Source organism: Sturnira hondurensis, unplaced genomic scaffold, assembly GCF_014824575.4.
Source record: "Sturnira hondurensis isolate 20B ecotype Veracruz unplaced genomic scaffold, ASM1482457v3 Scaffold0016284, whole genome shotgun sequence".
In the NCBI taxonomy this organism is placed as follows: Eukaryota; Metazoa; Chordata; class Mammalia; order Chiroptera; family Phyllostomidae; genus Sturnira; species Sturnira hondurensis.
This window is the reverse complement of record NW_028088915.1, coordinates 2,791,164-2,809,657: the sequence shown is the minus strand read 5'-3', so window position 1 is coordinate 2,809,657 and position 18,494 is coordinate 2,791,164. Positions and strand designations below refer to the sequence as shown.

Here is an 18,494-nt window from a genome sequence, read left to right as displayed (position 1 = left end):
AGAGGAACAGAGAGAATTTGAACGCAAATCTTCAAACTTTCAGCCCTGCACTATTTTCACTATGATTATATTACATAAGTAGAAACTGTGGTGTCATTTCAGTTTTAGGTGACATCTAATGCACAGCATCTCCTTGTAGGGGTTGATCCCAGAATGCCAGAGGGTAGCTTTGCAGTGATCTCTGCTGGTATGACCTCAGTGAACTTCTCTGCCATGCAGTGGCCACAGGGCACCCTCTTGAAGAAGGCTTGTATTGCAGTCTAAAGCTACCAAGGAAGGTAGGGTGGTAGGTTCTCATAGACTTGTTCATTCCTGCATTAGGTAATCTGCATGCGCCCTATGATAGTGACTGCTCCCTGCATCTACTATTCTTTATATTTTCTTTATTCCTTAGTTAATATGTTTTATAGTTAGTACTTATTTACATTAAACTTTACTTATTGAAAACAATGAGTGGTTTCTGTCTCCTGATTGGACCTTGACTAATGATACAGGAGCCCACCTGAGCTTTTCCCACCGCCAGTATCCACAGTTGAACTCCATTTACGTCTAACACTTTGCTAACATCTTCTATGCAACTTAAGAGAATTGTTATTTTTATCACTATTTTTGTTGTTATTTTTAATGCCTGTCTTACCCACTATATAATGAGATTAAGAACTAGGTTGTTTGATTATGGAGGGGCCCTCAAAAAGTTAAAAATGGAACTGCCTAATGACCCAGTGATTTTACTTTGGGGTATATTTTTGAAGAAAACCACAATACTAATTTGAAAGAACATATACATCCTTTCGTTCATTGAAATATTATTTACAATAGATATGGAAGCAACCCAAGTGCCCATTAAAAATGAGTGGATAAAAAAATTGTGATGTATATATAGATATATAGATATAGATAGATATATAGATATAGATAGATATAGATAGATATCGATATAAAATATTACTTGGCCATAAGAAAGGAAATCAAATCTTGCCATTTGAAACAGCATGGGTGAACCTAGAGGCTATTATGCTCAGTGAACTGTCAGGCAGAGAGAGATGCCACATGATTACACTTGTATGCAGAATCTAAAGAACTAAATAAACAACTATATTGAAACAGACTCCCAAAGAAAACAGACCGAAGATTGCCATAGACGAAGGAGGTTGGGGAATGGATGAAAAGCATGAAGAGATTAAGAAACATAAATTGGTAGTTACAGAATAGTAATAGGGATGTAAAACACAGCATAGGAAATATGGTCAGTAATATTGTAATAATTATGCGTGGTGTCAGCTGGGTTCTAAAAATGTTGGAGGAAACACTTTTTAAATTATGTGATTATCTAACCACTCTGCTATGCACCTGAAACTAATAAACTTTTCCCCTGATCTGCAGATATTCATCCTAATCCATTGTGTTATCACATGGAACTTTCTTGTGTAGTTTAAATTTTGACTTTGCATGTGGTTAACTTCATGCTCAAAAATTCCAGAAATTAACCCATGCATTTAGAGAGTAAGGAGTCCTCATATGCATGGATCATAACTGAATAATCAAACACCACTGGCAAAGGTACACTCTATGTTGATGTATCTCTCATATCTGCCCTCTCTCCCATCCAGATTTCCTTATTATACTGATAGAATTTTTAGTTTCTTGAAGTTAGGGACTCTGCTGTAATCATCTACTATCCTCAGCAACTAGAGTGGTGCATATCACATAATATGTATTTAGTTGATGTGTGTTGGATGGGTTACTTCATTCACTCCATAATTATGCATTAATCTTAACAGTATAGGGCAGGTAACAGAAAAGGGTGTCAAGCCCTGAAACAGCCAGTTCAGGTTTTTGTGCACAATATCTTCATCTGTAATATAATAAACTCTCTTCATTACCTTTTTATGGAGATAATTGTGAAAACATCAAATTTTCAATGTGATGTGCTATACACAAAGTGGTGTTTTCCCACTGAGCTAATTAGAAAACATCTTTCATGGCATTTAGTGTTTTTTTTTAAAGGTTCTTTAGAGGAAATACCCTTCTGTAGTTCTGACTTGAGCATGCCCCTGTCCTTATCTGCTTCAGAATATTTTTCCTCTGATATATTAGCCCAGATTTTCCAAGTTTGAATTCATTTGTTAAAACTTACCTATTTTTTAATTCTTCATGGGCCTTAAAAGAATTGTTACTATTTTTACATTAGTCCTTATTGGTGTTTATAGTACCTTCCTCTCATATATCATCTGCAGATGTTATTAATATTTGGCTTCTACTCACTCTTAGAACATTGAAAATACATCACATTCAAACAGACCTCACACCAATATTTATGATCCTTTTGGTCTCCTCCCCATTTGAAATGATGTCACATCATTTATCATTTTTTTGTCCTAAATGTCTTGCCAGTTCTAGACTCATGAAGCAATGATTATATCTAAACAAATGTGAACTCGAAATACCTCAATAATTTCAAGACAACAAGCTCTCTTTATGTTATAATAAATATCATCTTGCAGTATCACTCCACTTGGTTCTGCCTCTGACATCATTGATTTCTTATCTAATTCTTTGGAAACAAAAATTCCCCAAATCCTAGTTTCCTGATGACTGTCAGAAATTTATTTTCTTTTATAATTTTTTTTGCAGAATAATCTTTGTGGTGAAAAGTTTTTCTATTTTTCTTTATTTAAAAGATTGATTCATTGATTGACTGATTTGTAAAGAGAGGGAAGTGGGGGAGGAACATTAACCAATTGATTACCTTTTGCATGCTGCATACAGACAGGTATCTGACCAGTAATCAAGCAGGCAACTAACTAGCTACTGAGCTATATATTACTGCTCTTGTGCTTTGTAAATACCAAAAGTAAAATTGCTTCTATTTTTCTTTGTTCTCCAATATATCACCTTCCCAATTCTAGAAGACTTTTTGAAATTAATTGCCAGTGTTTCAGTAACTCCAACAGCTAATCTCTTTTTAAAATTCATTTATTTTTCCATAACAAATGCTTTCTTTTTTTTTTTTTTGTCAATTCCCTCCCACAACTCCCCCCAATCCCAGCCATCCCCACCTCCCACCCTGGATCCTATCCCCCTTTGGCTTTGTCCATATGTTCTTTATACATGTTCCTTGACAACCCTTCTCCTAACTAATCTCTCAACAGCATAATGAGTATGTTGTCTAGAACTACAGAAATAATACAATTCAGTAATCTGGAAGGAAATTGTGTTGCAGATTCTTTACAGTATCTCAGGCATTTTTTTGCTTCCTTTATTATTTTCATCAAGTTCTAGCTTTTTCCACTTCTTTACAAACAGATTTCTCATACTTTGATTTTTCTCTCAAGCATGTGTTTTTCTCATGCTTTCAACACTTTTTAGACTTCTACCTAACACCTTTTTTTCCCCACTAATTAAGTAAACAGTTTCAGCTTTTCAACCACTAATATCATCAGTAAAGACAGTATTTTGATCTGTCAAGTTATCTTGAAAAACTTCTGTTTTTTTGGCACAATAGCATGCTTAAGTTTTACCTACATGAAAAATAAATTGGATTTTTCATTTTCATGTGACTACTCATTCAGTAACCTTTCAAATATTTCTTTAAAAAGTTATGTATTTTCTTGCTGGCATACTTTGGAGTCTTTTAAACCTACAACTATGAATTATTTTCAGCACTATTTGAATAAGGAAAATATCATACATTAGAAAAAGCAACCCAAATGTACCTCTTTACTGAATATTTGAACACATTTCAAAAATAATACCATTTTTATGTACACATAAACAATTATAACTGATGTTCAATTTGATATAAACATATATGCAGAATCATCTAAAAATACATACTTTAAAGACAATAAAACCAAAGACATGGAAATAAAGGACAAACTGACATTTCCTTTTCTAAAGGAAATGGAGAAAAAAGGGGTAGAGGTAAGTCCAGGAACATGAATAAAGCACTCCTGGGCACAGACTAGGGTGCATTGACTTTGGGAGTGGGGGTGGGAACAGGGCAAGGGCGAGCAATGTAGAAAAAGGTGTGACAACTGTAACCGAACAATAAAAAGAAAGAAAATGTAAATCTACTACATATTGAAATATACTCTTAATATTAACCTTCAGACTAAACATATAAAACAAAAGCATTTATTTTAACATTTTGGTGAAAGTTTTCATTGTTTACTTCTGTTTAAGTTCTAGAGAAGGAACGACTTGTTCCTAGAAACCATTTGTTGATAATTTTAATTAATTTCTCTTCTTCAATGTAAAAATAGCCTAAATAGAATGGTTGAAATAGCTAAGACCGCAACTATATTTTTAAAATACCTAATGCCATTAATCAGTGATTTGTACTACAATATATAACACTAAATCCCTTATCACCTAAGACTGTATAATCAGTATCAAAGCATGCACTCTGGAGAGGCATATACATAGAATTCTAAATGTGAAGAATTTATAGATTTTCATAAACCTGCTAAATAACTTAAAATTTTATTTAGAAATACTAATCTAAATTTAGAGGGCTTTGTGTTGCAATCTTTTAAAATTTCTTCCATCTCTATTTATTCTATTTATTCTCCCCTACACCCTCCTTCACCTCCACCCCTCTCCACAGTTACCACACTGTTGTTCAATCTTGAGTTCCTTCTCTTTTTTTTTCCATTTTGTTTGCTTGATCCCTTCACCCCCTCAACCCTCCCCAGAGATGCCAGCCTACTTTCTATCTATCAGTCTGTTTCTACTGTGCTCGTTAGCTCAGTTTGTTCATTAGATTCCACACAGGAGTGAAATCCTATGGTACTTGTCTTTCTCTGACTGGCTTATTCACTCAGCATACTGTCCCCCAGATCCATCCATGCTGTCATGTTGTCACAAAGGTTAAATTTTTCTTTTTTATGACTGAGTAGTATGCCACTGTGGAAACAACACATGACTGTTTTATCCACTCCTCCACTGATGGACACTTGTGTTGCTTCCAAATTTTGGTTATTGTAAATAATGCTGCAGTGAACATAGGAGTACATATATTTTTTCGAATTAGTGTTTCAGGTTTCTTGAGATAAATTCCCAGATATGGTATTGCTGGATATAAGATAGTTCATTTTGTAATTTTTTTGAGATAGTTCAATACTGTTTTCCACAGTAATTGCACCAGTCTGTATCCCCACCAATAGCTCACAAAGGGTCTCCTTTCTCCACATTCTTGCTAACACTTGTTTTGTTTAGTTTGTTTGTTTGATTTATTGATGATAGCTATTCTGACAGATGTGAAGTGATATCTCATTGTGGTTTTAATTTGCATTTTTTTATTACTAGTGATGTTGAGCATATTTTCATATGTCTATTAGCTATCTGTATGTCCTCTTTGGAGAAGTGTCTATTGAGGTCCTTTGCCCAGTTTTTAATTGGATTTTTAGGGGGTTTTTGGTGTTGAGTACTGTAAGTTCTTTATAAATTTTAGATATTAATCCTTCATCAAATGTATCATTAGAGCATATGTTCTCTCATTTAGTGTTTTTTCCCCCATTTTGTTAATGGTTTCCTGTGATGTGCAAAACCTTTTTTGTTCAATGTAGTCCCATTTGTTTATTTTTTCTTGGTTTCTCTTGCACTGAGGAGATATATCAGAAAAAAATTGCTTTAGAGGAATTCCAAGATTTTACTGCCTCTGTTTTCCTCTAGTTTTTGGGTTTGTTTTTTATGATTTTGAGTCTAACATTTAAGTCATTAACCCATTTTAGGCATATTCTGGTGCATGGCATAGAAGGTGCTATAGTTTTATTTTTGTGTGTGTATCTGCCCAGTTTTCCCAGCACCATTTATTGAATGGACTATCTTTAGCCCATTATATGTTTTTGCCTCCTTTGTCAAATATTAATTGACTATGAAGGTGTGGGTTAATTTCTGGGCTCTCTATTCTGTTCTGCTGATCTATATGTCTTTGTATACTAGCCCTGTGCTGTTTTGATTACTGTGAGCTTCTAGTATAGTTTAATTTCAGTAATCATGGTTTCTCCAACTTTGTTCTTTTTTCTCAATATCATTGATACTATTCAGGGTCTATAGCATTGTATACATTTTAAAAATATTTTAGTGCTGTGAAATATGCCATTTTTATTCTTGTTCAGTTACGCTTGTCCTTCCCCTTTTCCCATTGCTCTCCACTGCCCCATCCCCTCCCCGCCAACTCCCATAGCCAATTGTCCCCTGTGAGAGAGGAAGAGACAAGGACTTACATGACTGTCCATGACTTGTCCATGACTATGAGTCCTCTATTCCTGATCCTTGGCTTACTCCTTCCACTTCTTCCCTACATTATCTCCCCCACCCCTCTGGTCACTGTCAGTTTGTTCTTTATTTCCAAGTCTCTGGTTCTAGTTTGCTCATTTGTTTGTTTTATTGATTAGTTTTCACTTATAGATGAGGTCACATGGTATTTGTCTTTCAACACGTGGCTTATTTCACTTGAGCATAACGCTCGCCAGTTCTATCCATGCTGTCATGAAGGGTCAGAGTTCCTTCTTTCTTTCTGCTGTGTAGTATTCCATTGTGTAAATATAGCACAGTTTTTGGTCCACTCATTTACTAATGGGAACTCAGGCTTTTTCCAGCACTTGGCTATTATAAATAGTGCTGCTGTGAACATAGGGGTGCCTAAGTTCTTTTGAACTGATGTTTGGGGATTCTTAGGGTATGGTACCAGCAGTGAGATTGCTGGATCCATCTTTAGTTTTTTTAAGAAATCCCATGCTGTTTTCTACAGTGGTTGCATTCCCACCAACAGTTCACTAGGGTTCCCTTTTCTCCACAACCTTGCCAACACTTATGGTTTATTGATCTATCAATGTTGGCCATTCTGACTGATTTGAAGTGGTATCTCATTGTGGTTTTAATTTGCATATATCTGATAGCTAATGATACTGAGCATCTTGTCATGTGTCTCTGGGCCCTCTGTATGTCCTCCTTGGAGAAGTGTCTGTTCAAGTCCTTGGCCCATTTTTTGATTGGAATGTTTGTTTTTCTGGTGTGGGGTCATGTGAGTTATTTATATATTTTGGAGATCAAACCCTTGTCTGAGGTATCATTGGCAAATATGTTTTCCCATATGGTTTGTTCCCTTTCTTTTTTGTTCATGTTTTCTTTGCAGTAACTTTTTTAGTTTGATGAGGTCCCATTTGCTTATTATTTTCTTTATATCCCTTGTCCTAGGAGGTATATCAGTGAAAATATTGCTAGATGGGATATCTAAAATTTTCCTGCCTATGTTTTTCTTGAGGACTTTTATGGTATCATAACTTATATTTTAAGTCTTTTATCTATCTTGAGTTTATTTTGTTGTATACTGTAAGTTCATAGTCTAGTTTTATTTTTTTTGCATGTACTTGTCCAGATCTCCCTATACTATTCATCGAAGAAGATATTTTTACTCTATTTTATGTTCCTGCTCTCTTTGTCATATATTAACTGACCATATTGACATCAATTTATTTCCGGGCTACCTATTCTATTCCATTGGTCTATGTGTCTGTTCTTGTGCCAGTGCCATACTGTTTTGATTATAGTGGACTTGTAATATAATTTGATATTGCTATTGTGATCCCTCCTACTTTGTTCTTCTTTCTCAAATTTGCTGCAGCTATTTGGGGTCATTCATGGTTTCATATAAATTTTTGAAATATTTCTTCTATATCTGCAAAATATGTCATTGGTATTTCAATAGAAAATATGCCATTATTATCTTAATAAGAATTGCTTTGAATTTGTAAAATTCTTTGGGTAGTATGGGCATTTTAATGATGTTAATTCTTCCTATCTATTAACATAGTATATTGTCACACTTATTTATATCTTCTTCAGTTTCTTTCTTTAGTGTCTCATAAGTTTCTGAGTACAATTTTTTTATATCTTCAGATAAATTTATTCTAAGTATTTTATTCTTTCTGAAGCAATTGTGAGTGGGCTTTTGAAAAGAAAACTGAAAATTCCTTCATTTTCCTTTCTGATAGTTTATGATTGGCATATAAAAATACAACTGGTTTCTAAAAGTTTATTTTATATTTTGCTACTTTACTGATTTCATTTATCAGTCCCAGTAGTTTTTGGTGGAATCTTTAAGTTCTCTGTGTATAGTTTAATGAAGTCTGAAAACAAGGACAGTTCTCTTCTTTTCACTTTGAATGCCCTTTATTTCTTTTTCTTGTCTGATTGCTCTATCCAGGACTTCCAGGACTATGTTGAATAAGAGAAGTGAAAGCAGACATCCCTGTCTTGTTCACAATCTTAAGGGGAACACTTGAAGTTTTTGCCCATTGAGTATAATGTTTTACAGTCTTAAAATTTCTGTCCATTTTTCTTTTTAAGCTACTGAAGCCCATCTCATTATGTGTCATTATTTCTAATTTCTTAAATCTATATAAAATTTATTAAATCATAAGATAAAAATCAATCTCGGTTTCTGTGTTGACAGTTGTTAATTTTATGATGAATGGCTTTTATCTCAAATAACACACTTTTATTTTATTAAGTGGCTTTGAAGACACAAAGGTTTGAACAAAAGGATTAGTTTCACCACTAACTACCAATAATATTTTGTCTAGAACAGGATTTTTTAACATTAATAAAATTTTATGTACAGTTTTAAGGTTACTGTAAAATTTATTGGAAAGTACAGAGTTTTCATATGTCCTGTCCCCCACACATGCACACTCTTCCCCACTATCAACATCCTGCACCAGAGTGATACATTTGTTTCAGTCAATGAATTTGCATTGATACATCAAACTCACCCAAAGTCCATAGTTTGTGTTAGGGTTGTCACACTCTTGGTGACGTATATTCTATTTGTTTTTGCAAATGTATAATGACATATCCACCACTCTATTATCATAAAGAATGCTTTTGCTACCCTAAAATCCTCTGTGTTCTGCCTGTTCATCCCTCTTTCCCTCCTAACTTCTGGCATTCATTAATCTTTACAGTGTCTCCACAGTTTCACTTTTTTTTTAGAATATCAAAAAATTGAGCCATACAGTAGATATGCATTTAGCAATATGCATTTAAGTTTTTTCCATGTATTTTTAGGACTTGATAGCTTACTTCGTTTTAGCATTGAATAATATTTCATAGTCTGAATATTCCACAGTTTATCTCTTCACCAACAAAGGAACATTTAGATTGCTTCCAACTTTTGGAAATGATGTTGTTTTCAATTCATTTGGGTAAATACCAAGGAGTATAATTTCTGGATTATATGGTAAGAGTATGTTTAGTTTTGTAAGAAACTGCCTAACTCTTCCAAAGCGGCTGTACTAGTTTACATTTCCACCAGAAGTAAATGCGAGTTCCTGTAGTTTTACTTTCTCATTAGCATTTGGTGTTGTCAGTGTTTTAGATTTTGGCAGTTCTAACAGGTATGCAGTAATATTTTAATGTTGTTTTGATTTGCACTTCCTGATGACATGAGTGTTGAACATATTTTCATATGCTTATTTTCTATCTGTAAAGTTTCTTTGGTGAGGTTCAGATGTTTTGTCCATTTTTAAATTGGATTGTTTGTAGTCTTACTGATGAGTTTCAAGAGGTTTTTGCATGGTTTGTAAACCAGTCCTGTATTAGATGAGTCTTCTGAAGATAATCTTCCCAGTCTATAACTTGATTTTTTATTCTCTTGACATCTGTTGTATTTCACACAGCATAAATTTTTAATTTTAATGAAGTCAAGTCTATTCATTATTTTTTAAGGACCATGTTTTCGGTGTTGTATCTAAAAAGACCTTGCCGGCCCTGGCTGGTGTAGCTCAGTGGATTGAGCGCGGGCCTGCGAACCAGAGGATCGTGGTTCAATTCCCAGTCAGGGCACATGTCTGGGTTGCAGGCTGGTCCCCTGCAGGCCAACTCCCAGCAGGGGATGCACGAAAGGCAACCATACATTGATGTTTTTCTTCCTCTCCTTCCCCTCTAAAGATAAATAAATAAAATCTTAAAAAAAAAAGACCTTGTCATGCACAATGTCATCTATGTTTTGTTTTATGTTAACTGCTAGGAGTTTTATAGTTTTTCATTTTAAATGTTTCTTTCTGATCCATTTTGTGTTAATTTGTAAGAGGGTATAGATGTGTGTTTATATTATTTTTTGCATGTGGATATCCAATTGTTCCCTTAAAAATGGCTTTCTTTCCCTTTCCCTTTCAGAGCCATGAGAGGACTTTTCTAAAATATTTACTGTGAGGACCTTGTAGAGCTTCTGGAAGTAAAATTCACGAAAGTGAGGGGGTTTCCCTATGACTGCCCCCCCCGGAAATTTTAACTTTCAGGCTTGTCCATATTGAGCCTCCAGCACTTCATCAATTACAGTTTAGATTTCACTACCCACAGCACTGGTTCCCATAGAATATTTTCTTGTGGGTTTTTTTTTTCTTCGTCTTCTTCTTTAAGATTGTATTTATTTATTTTTAGAAAGGGAAAGGGAGGGAGAAAGAGAAGGAGAGAAACATCACTGTGTGGTTGCCTCTAATGTGCACATTAGAGGACCAGGCCCGCAACCCAGGCATGAGCCCTAGACTGGGAATAGAACCAATGACCCTTTGGTTCACAGGCTGGCATTTCATCCACTGAGCCAGGCCTCTTGTGGGTTTCTACTCCAATAATTTGTAGTTCTCTGTGTCAACCTGTGTTTCCAATCTTGTAGCAGCAGTTTTCCCTATGACCTTACTTCTCTGACAGATCTAAGAAGGATTATTGATTTTCAGTTTGTTCAAATTTTTATTTGTTAGGATAGAATGGCAACTTTCAAATTTCATGACATGCTGGACTAGAAACAAGAAGATGGAAAGGGTTCTTTTTATGTGGATCCTTAAATACTGTGAAAACCCTAAACCTTTATTCCTGATTTCCTGTCAAGAGGACTTAAGCTTTCACTTTCTAGCATGTACTTATTATGATAGAATTTCAGGTATTATTAAAAAAATCCTTTAGTGTGAATATCAAATATTGTTCCACAGTCAATTGGAAAGCATAAATGAGCATAAATATACTGGCTTACATGTTTTGAGTGCATTTTCTGTGACAAGCTCTGTGCTGCTTTTATTATATGATGGTTTATTAAAAGTAATAAAGCATAGAATGTATGAATATTATTATCTGGTGATGAACCTAAGATTTGTTTCCTCTCCTTGGAAGCCAGAAGGCTTACTTATATTTCATAGAGGCTCTTCTAAAGTCTTAAATAAAAGACCCCTCCCAAATTACTACTGCTTTGTTGGAATTCTAGGGAAGTAGATGAAAGCAGTATGTAATGAACACTTACTAGGTACATTGTGCTATGTAATGGCACTTTAGGTAATATATCTACATGGAAGGTACTATCTTCCCTCAGGGATTTACATTCTAGTAGGAGAAACTCAACATAAACCTATATATCTATAATCCAGAATAAAAAGTAGCTAGGGGCCTAGGGGAAGTAAGTGGAAGGAGCCACCCCCTGACTTGAGTGGCTGGAGAAAAGGGATTAGCCAAACTGAGGTCACTAAGCCAAGTATAAAAGACAAAATAGAAGAATGGGAGGGAGTGGGACCACTCTATGATGGCAATGTGAGAGCAAGTGCTTGAGAGGAAAGCACATGGTGTCCCTAGGAAATACCAAGTAAGTAACATTAGTTGGAGTCTTGGTTGTCTTACAGAAAATGATGGTAGCAAAGGAGTATCAGCAGATAGGGGGAAAATGATGGGTGACCTAGAATGCCAGGTGAAGACATTTGGATTTAGTTTACTTGGCACTGCTGGCCACTGGAGGGTTGCCAAAGCCTAGCAATTATCAGAAACTCTGTACTGTTAGCAGAGACTTGACTGATATATCTTTCACAATATCACATTTGGAGACACTGAGAGTGAAAGATGAATTACCATGCCCAACTTTACCCACTGTAAGAGCAAGAGGGCCTTAAATGTTCAGATGTACTAGTCTGTGCACAGTTTTCGAGAGCAATCCCAAAGGTCGACGGTCTATAGTAAATCTGGGTTTTTTACAAGGCATTTATTTTAAAACAGGTAGAGAGCCTCTAGTAGAAGAACCAATCTCTCAGCATTTTCATCTCATCAAAAATAGTCTGGTTTATTTTTATAACAATACTGGAAGAGGAGAATTATTGTATCCATTGGGTATCTGAGAATGATATTTGCTGTAGTGAAATGTATAAATTTGGGTAGCAGGGAAGATCTTTGAGTTAAACCTCTGGTTAACATCAAGGAAATAGTTTAATAATTTGGGGGTCCCACTGTTATCCTTCAAGCTTCTTTTGTCACAGTTTCTCTTCCTTTTCCCAATCAGTTGTTCCTCAAGAAAATTAATTCTGCAATGGTGTGAGACATGAATTTGGTGTTAAATGTGGTAGTGAGTGAGAAAGATGCTTGGTGCAGCCTGCTCTGACAAATAGCCATGCCCTGGTTCATACTGTCCTCTCTGCCGGGATGCTTTTTCCATCAAATTCACCAAACACACTCATATTCTTCCAATGCAACTTCTTCCACTTTGGACATACCCTCTCTTCTCCCAACTTCAGAATACTTCAAAGTAGGGGACTGCATCTTAATTATCACTGCATCCCCCCAGTTCAGTTCCTGAAACAGCCATTCAAATGCAATTTCTTTATTGGAAAGATATAAGAACTATCAGCGTGGGAATGGGCAAGGAATACAGAAACAGGAAGGCAGCCAATAAAGGGTGTGTTGTTAGGCCAATTTGACAATAGGCAATGGGAACTGAATCCCACAGGGAAACTTTAGGAAACAGTATAAAACACCCCCCTCAGATTACACCAATTCAGAGGTTTGTGAGCTGAAATTTTACATAGCAACTTCCATCAGTTGCTGATTGAGGGTTACTCCCAAGGTGTGAGTTCCTCGGCACCTCTGGTCTGCAGGACATGTGGGCATAGTACCTGTGGTAATGGACAGAAATAACCCGGGCACAAGATATAAATTCTGCAGCTTGACATCAGCCAGATTGTACCATTTTAGTAGGGCCTGAGGGATGTGGGTGGGGCACAGGCAACATCTGCTGCAGATGGTGGCTGTTATTAGCATAGCAAGCAACAAGCTATGAAAAGTACAGGAGAACTGAGAGAATAGAACGGTGCCACCTGTTCTCTGGCTGAGGATAGGTAATGAGTCCATGTCCCTCCTGGGGTGGCATGCTCCAGAAGAGAGAGCCCCTGTGCAGAATACAGAAAGGCAAGATACCAGCATTTTTGTATGGCAGATTCTTCTAACCCACTTGTCAGGAGGACAAAAGCATTTGAGTTTTTTTAGTAGTGGCTCTGGTAGGTTTGTGTCAACCCGGGTACAGTCCACATCTTTCCACTGGACATCTTGATTAATTTGGAGCAAATGTTCACAGAAAAATCGAACAGAAATGAAAGGGATGAAAAAAATTAATGAGCCATAAAATGTACTGAAACTGCCTGCAAATGAATCTGATGCTCCTTTTCCCCTAAAATAATAACCATGTGCATTGATTGAAAATTTCTGCTTACCATTTAGATAGTTAAAATCTAAGACTGTGCCTTCTTTCTATTTATAGAATCATTGACAATAGCCTCTTCAGTTCAGTTGGACAAATATTTTTAGTCACATGTGATTCTTTTAGCCACATGTGATTCCTCAGCTACAATGAGGAAACAGAGACTACTTGCCAGTTATAATTCTGAGTTTTGCCAGGCAGTGGTTTAGAATTTTATCTTTGATGTCAAATGGACTTAGGTTTTGATTTCCAACCTACCATTAAATTAGTTACTTGCTGTGTAACTTTGGGCAAGTAACTCAAACTCTCTAAATCATGACATTTTCATCGATGAAATGGGTCTCAGACTCATGAGGATTAAAAGCAATAATGCAAGTTGAAGTTATTGCCTGATATCTAAGAGCTCAATAGTCTTAATTCCAAAGTTTACATAAATGTTGTAATTCAAATGGTGGTAGCAATGCTTGTATTAATCACAGTATTGCTAGTGTTCAATGCCCTTCCACTGCTGAGTGCACTGGAAAGAACATACATTTTGAAGATAAACAACCATGAATTTTAATTCTACTTATGAATCTAGTTATGTGTATCTTTATGAATGATAAATGTTTGTTAGAATCATTCTAGGAAAAGCTTACAAAACACTAAGTAATATTTGAAACTGAATAAAAACTGACAGGTCAATTCATATGAGCCTTTTTTTTATTTCAGCCTAAGTAGATCCAAAAGCAAATAATCTCTATATGGTTTTTAAAATGTATTTTTATTGACTTTTAATAATTCCAACATGAAAGAACAAGTTGAAATTTTTCCTCTGTACTGTAAGCCATTCGACCTTGGTACTGAGGCAGTCTTTTAAATCTAGTGGTTGTTCATTGACCAAAATAATTTTAGCCTCAGAGACTATGACTTGAGAACAAATTTGTGAGTCTGCAAGGTATGCCATGACCCAAAGTGAAAAAATGTAATAGATAAAACAATCTCATCACTATTATGGGAAATAAAAGAGGCAAATACAGTAATTTGGAAATAAAGTTCAGGTAACCTCAGAAAAATTCCAGGTCTAAAACCATTACCGCCATGTGAAACATGCTTTTTTTCTGATCTGTAACTCTTCAGGTGGGAGAGCTGCTTTTGACTCAATGTCACCACTTCATGTGACATAAATAATTTAACCACTTGTGAAGAAAAATTGGCAGTGGAAAAATTGTTTTGTTCAGAATTACATAGGTGGATAATGCTTTATGAAAGTAAGGACTTGAATAATCCATTAGACAATGGAAATGCATATTCAGTGGTACCCAGTATACCTCGTAATTTCTGTGTGTATTTTATAAACTGTGATAAAAGTTGCCTTAATATTTTCATGGTAGAAGTTGCTAGCAATATATACTACAACTTGATGTTTTCTGAGAGAGATACATTATTCTAACTTATTTTTATATAATTATTACAGACAATGTTTTATTTTATAAAAATTTAACTATGTTTTCTGCCTTAAAGTGTGTTTTATAGCAATGTTATTAATATAAACAGGGACTCCCCAAAGTACAGAATTTATTTATAAAAATTATATATTTATCCTTATACATTTAAACTTTAGTCACATTTAAAGACATTTCCATTCAATGCAATACAAAGGGCATTCCCCTCCAAGAAAGAATTATCTCCTAAAGGGCAGGCCACTTGTAGCACAGGCTTCCCCTGCTAGGTGAGTGTTTAGAAATCCACTTGTATCAGTCTCCAGCTGGCATTGCTATGAGAGGCTGCGCATGGCTTCCCTTAATTTTTTGAGGACTCTTCCAGTTTGTTTGCCCATTTCATGACAGATGATTTACAAGTGCACCTGCCCACACCATGCTGAATGTTCAGCAATTTTTCACCAAAAATTGGCATAACCCCCATGTTCTCCCCTGCCTATTCACCTGATTTTGGCCCAAGAGAATTTTTTGTTTCCCTATATGAAAAAAGTACTCAAAGGGAAATGGTTTGCCAATGTAGAAAGGTGAAACAAAAATGGTGGAAGCACTAAAAGGCATCGAAATCAATGAGTTCAAAAACAATTTTAAGCAGTGAATAAACATCTCAATAGGTGTATCAAATAGAGCTCAAAGCAATGATTATAAGGGTGCTCAAGTAACTTCATGGGAACTACATCAGCATGAAAAAGAACATAGAAACTGTGAATAAGAAACAGTTGAAAATGAAGAATGCAATATGTGAAATGAAAAGTACTCTGGAAGGAATTAACAGCAGGGTAGACAGAGAGGAAAGGAATGAATTGGTGACTTGGAAACAAGGTAGGAAAAAAAAACACCCAGTCAGAGCAACAAAATGACACAGGACTTTGAAAGAATGAGGACAGTGTGAGAGAGCTTTGGGATAGCATGGAACATAACAACATGGGCATCAGAGGGATACCAGAAAGAGAAGAAAGGGAAAAGGGGGTGGGAAACCTGTCTGAAGAAATAATAGCAGGAAATTTTCTAACTTTTCTCGTGAAGGAGAGAGTCATGTAGTTTCAGGAAGCACAGAGAGTCTGGATGAGATAAAAAAGGCCCACACCAAGACACATCAAGATTAAAATGGCAAAGTTTAAAGACAAAGATAGAATGTTAAATGCAGTGAGAGATTGTTAGTTTCCTACCAGGGAGCTCCAATAGGACCATCAGCTGATTCCTCAACAGAAACATGACACTACACAGGCTAAAAGGGACTGGCATGAAATATTCCAAGTAATGAAAAAGCAAGGACCTTCAACCAAGACTACTCTATCCAGCAAGGCTCTCATTTAAAATGGAAAGTGAAATAAAGAGCTTCTCAGACAAAAAAAAAAAGTCTCCACTGAACCAGCATTGTAAGAGATGCTAACGGGACTGCTTTAAAAAGAAGAAATAGAGAGAGAGAAAGGAACACAGGTACAAAGGGGGAAAAAGCAGTGAATAAGTATATATCAATAATAACCTTAAATGTAAATGGATTAAATGCTCTAATCAAAAGCATAGGGTATGGACTCACATGAACAAGTATAAAGGACATGTGGACAATAACTAAGGTGGGGGGCGGAAATGGGAGGGAGGTGGGGAGCACTGGGGGGCAGGGCTGGGAATATAAGACAGAAAACTGTACTTGAACAATAATTAAATAAAAATTAAAACAAAAAAAAACCCGCCAAAGGCATAGGGTAGCTCAATGTATAAGAAAATGTGACCTGAACATATGCTGTCTACAAGACACCCACCTCAGAACAAGATTTAAACAGGATGAAAGTAAAGGGATGGAAAAACTATTCTATGCAGTAGAGGTGAATTGAAAGTTGGAGTAGCAATATTTCTATCTGACAAAATAGACTTCGAAACAAATACCATAACAAGAGACTAAGAAAACCACTACATAATACTTAAGGGGTCAGTAAATAAGAGCTTATAACGCATGTAAACATATATTCACCCAATATAGGAACACCTAAACATATGAAGAAAATCTTAAAGAATTTTGAGAAATAGGTAGACAGCCATACCATCATTGTAGGAGATTTTAACACCCCACTGTCAACAATGGACAGATCTTCCAGGCCAAAAATCAACAAGGATATAGCTGTATAAACAACAGGCTAGATCAAATGGAATATATATATATATATATATATATATATATATATATATATATATATAAAACATTTCAGCCAGAAGATCCAGAATACATACTCTTCTCAAATACACACAAATCATTCTCAAAGATAGACCACATGGTAGGACACAAAATAAATCTTAATAAACACAAGAAAATTGAATTAATGTTATCAAGCATTTTCTTAGATCACAATGGCTTGAAACTAGAAATCAACCACAAGGAAAAGTGTAAAAAGCATTCAGGTACAGGGAAGCTAAATAGCATGTTATTAAATAATGAGTGGGTTAACCCTGAGATCAAGGAAGGAATCAAAGTACCCAGAAATAAATGAAAATGAAAAAACAACAACCCCAAATCTACAGGGTACAGTGAAAGCAATCCTGAGAGAAAAGTTAATACCACTACAGGCCTACCTAAAAAAGATAAAAATAGCTCAAATAAACAACCTAACACTACATCTAAAAGCACTGGAAAAACCACAACAAACAAAGCCCACTGTGAGTAGAAGGAAGGAAATAATCAAGATCAGAGCAGAAATAAGTGACACAGAAACTAAAAAGACAATTCAGAAAATCAATAAATTGAGGTGTTAGTTCTTCAAAAATATAAACAGAATTGACAAACATTTAACCTGACCCATCCAGAAAAATAGACAGATGATGTGAATAAACAAACCAGAAATGAAAGAAGAGAAGTAACAACTGATACCAGAGAAATACAAAGGATTGTAAGAAATTACTTTGAACAACTATGTGCCAAGAAATTGAACAACCTGGACAAAATAGAAAAATTTCTAGAAACATACAGTCTTTCAAAACTGAATTGGGAAGAAGCAGAAAACCTGAAAAGACTAATTAACAACTAGTGAAATTGAAACAGTTATCAAAAAACTCCCGGCACACAAAAACCTTGGACCAGATGGCTATACAGGTGAATTTTACCAATCATTCAATGAAGAACTACCTATTCTTCTCAAACTATTCCAAAAAATTCAAGAAGAGGGAAGAATTCCAAACTATTTTTATGAGACCAGTAATATCTTAATTCCAAAACCAGGTAAAGGCACACCAAAGCAAGAAAATTACAGGCCCATATCTCTGCTGAACATTGATGTTAAAATCCTCAACAAAATAGTAGCAAACCAGATCCAGCAATATATTAAAAAGATCACACACCATAGTCAAGTGGGATTTATCCTGGGGATGCAAGGATCTTACAATATGCACAAATATGATAAATCACATAAGCAAAATGAAAGATAAAAATCACATGATCATATCAATATATACAGAAAATCACTGATAAAGTCCAATGTCCAATTACAATAAAACCCCTCAGCAAAGTAGGATTA

The 18,494-nt window shown here is 35.4% G+C and overlaps 1 long non-coding RNA gene across 1 annotated transcript; it reads left to right on the top strand.

Annotated features, from left to right (window-relative positions):
* Positions 1-942: 942 nt before the first annotated feature.
* LOC119000767 (uncharacterized) lies at positions 943-15,844 on the top strand. Its single transcript, XR_005069402.1, has 3 exons — positions 943-1,028; positions 5,759-5,761; positions 15,832-15,844. It is a non-coding gene; the product is annotated as an uncharacterized LOC119000767 (long non-coding RNA).
* Positions 15,845-18,494: the final 2,650 nt, after the last annotated feature.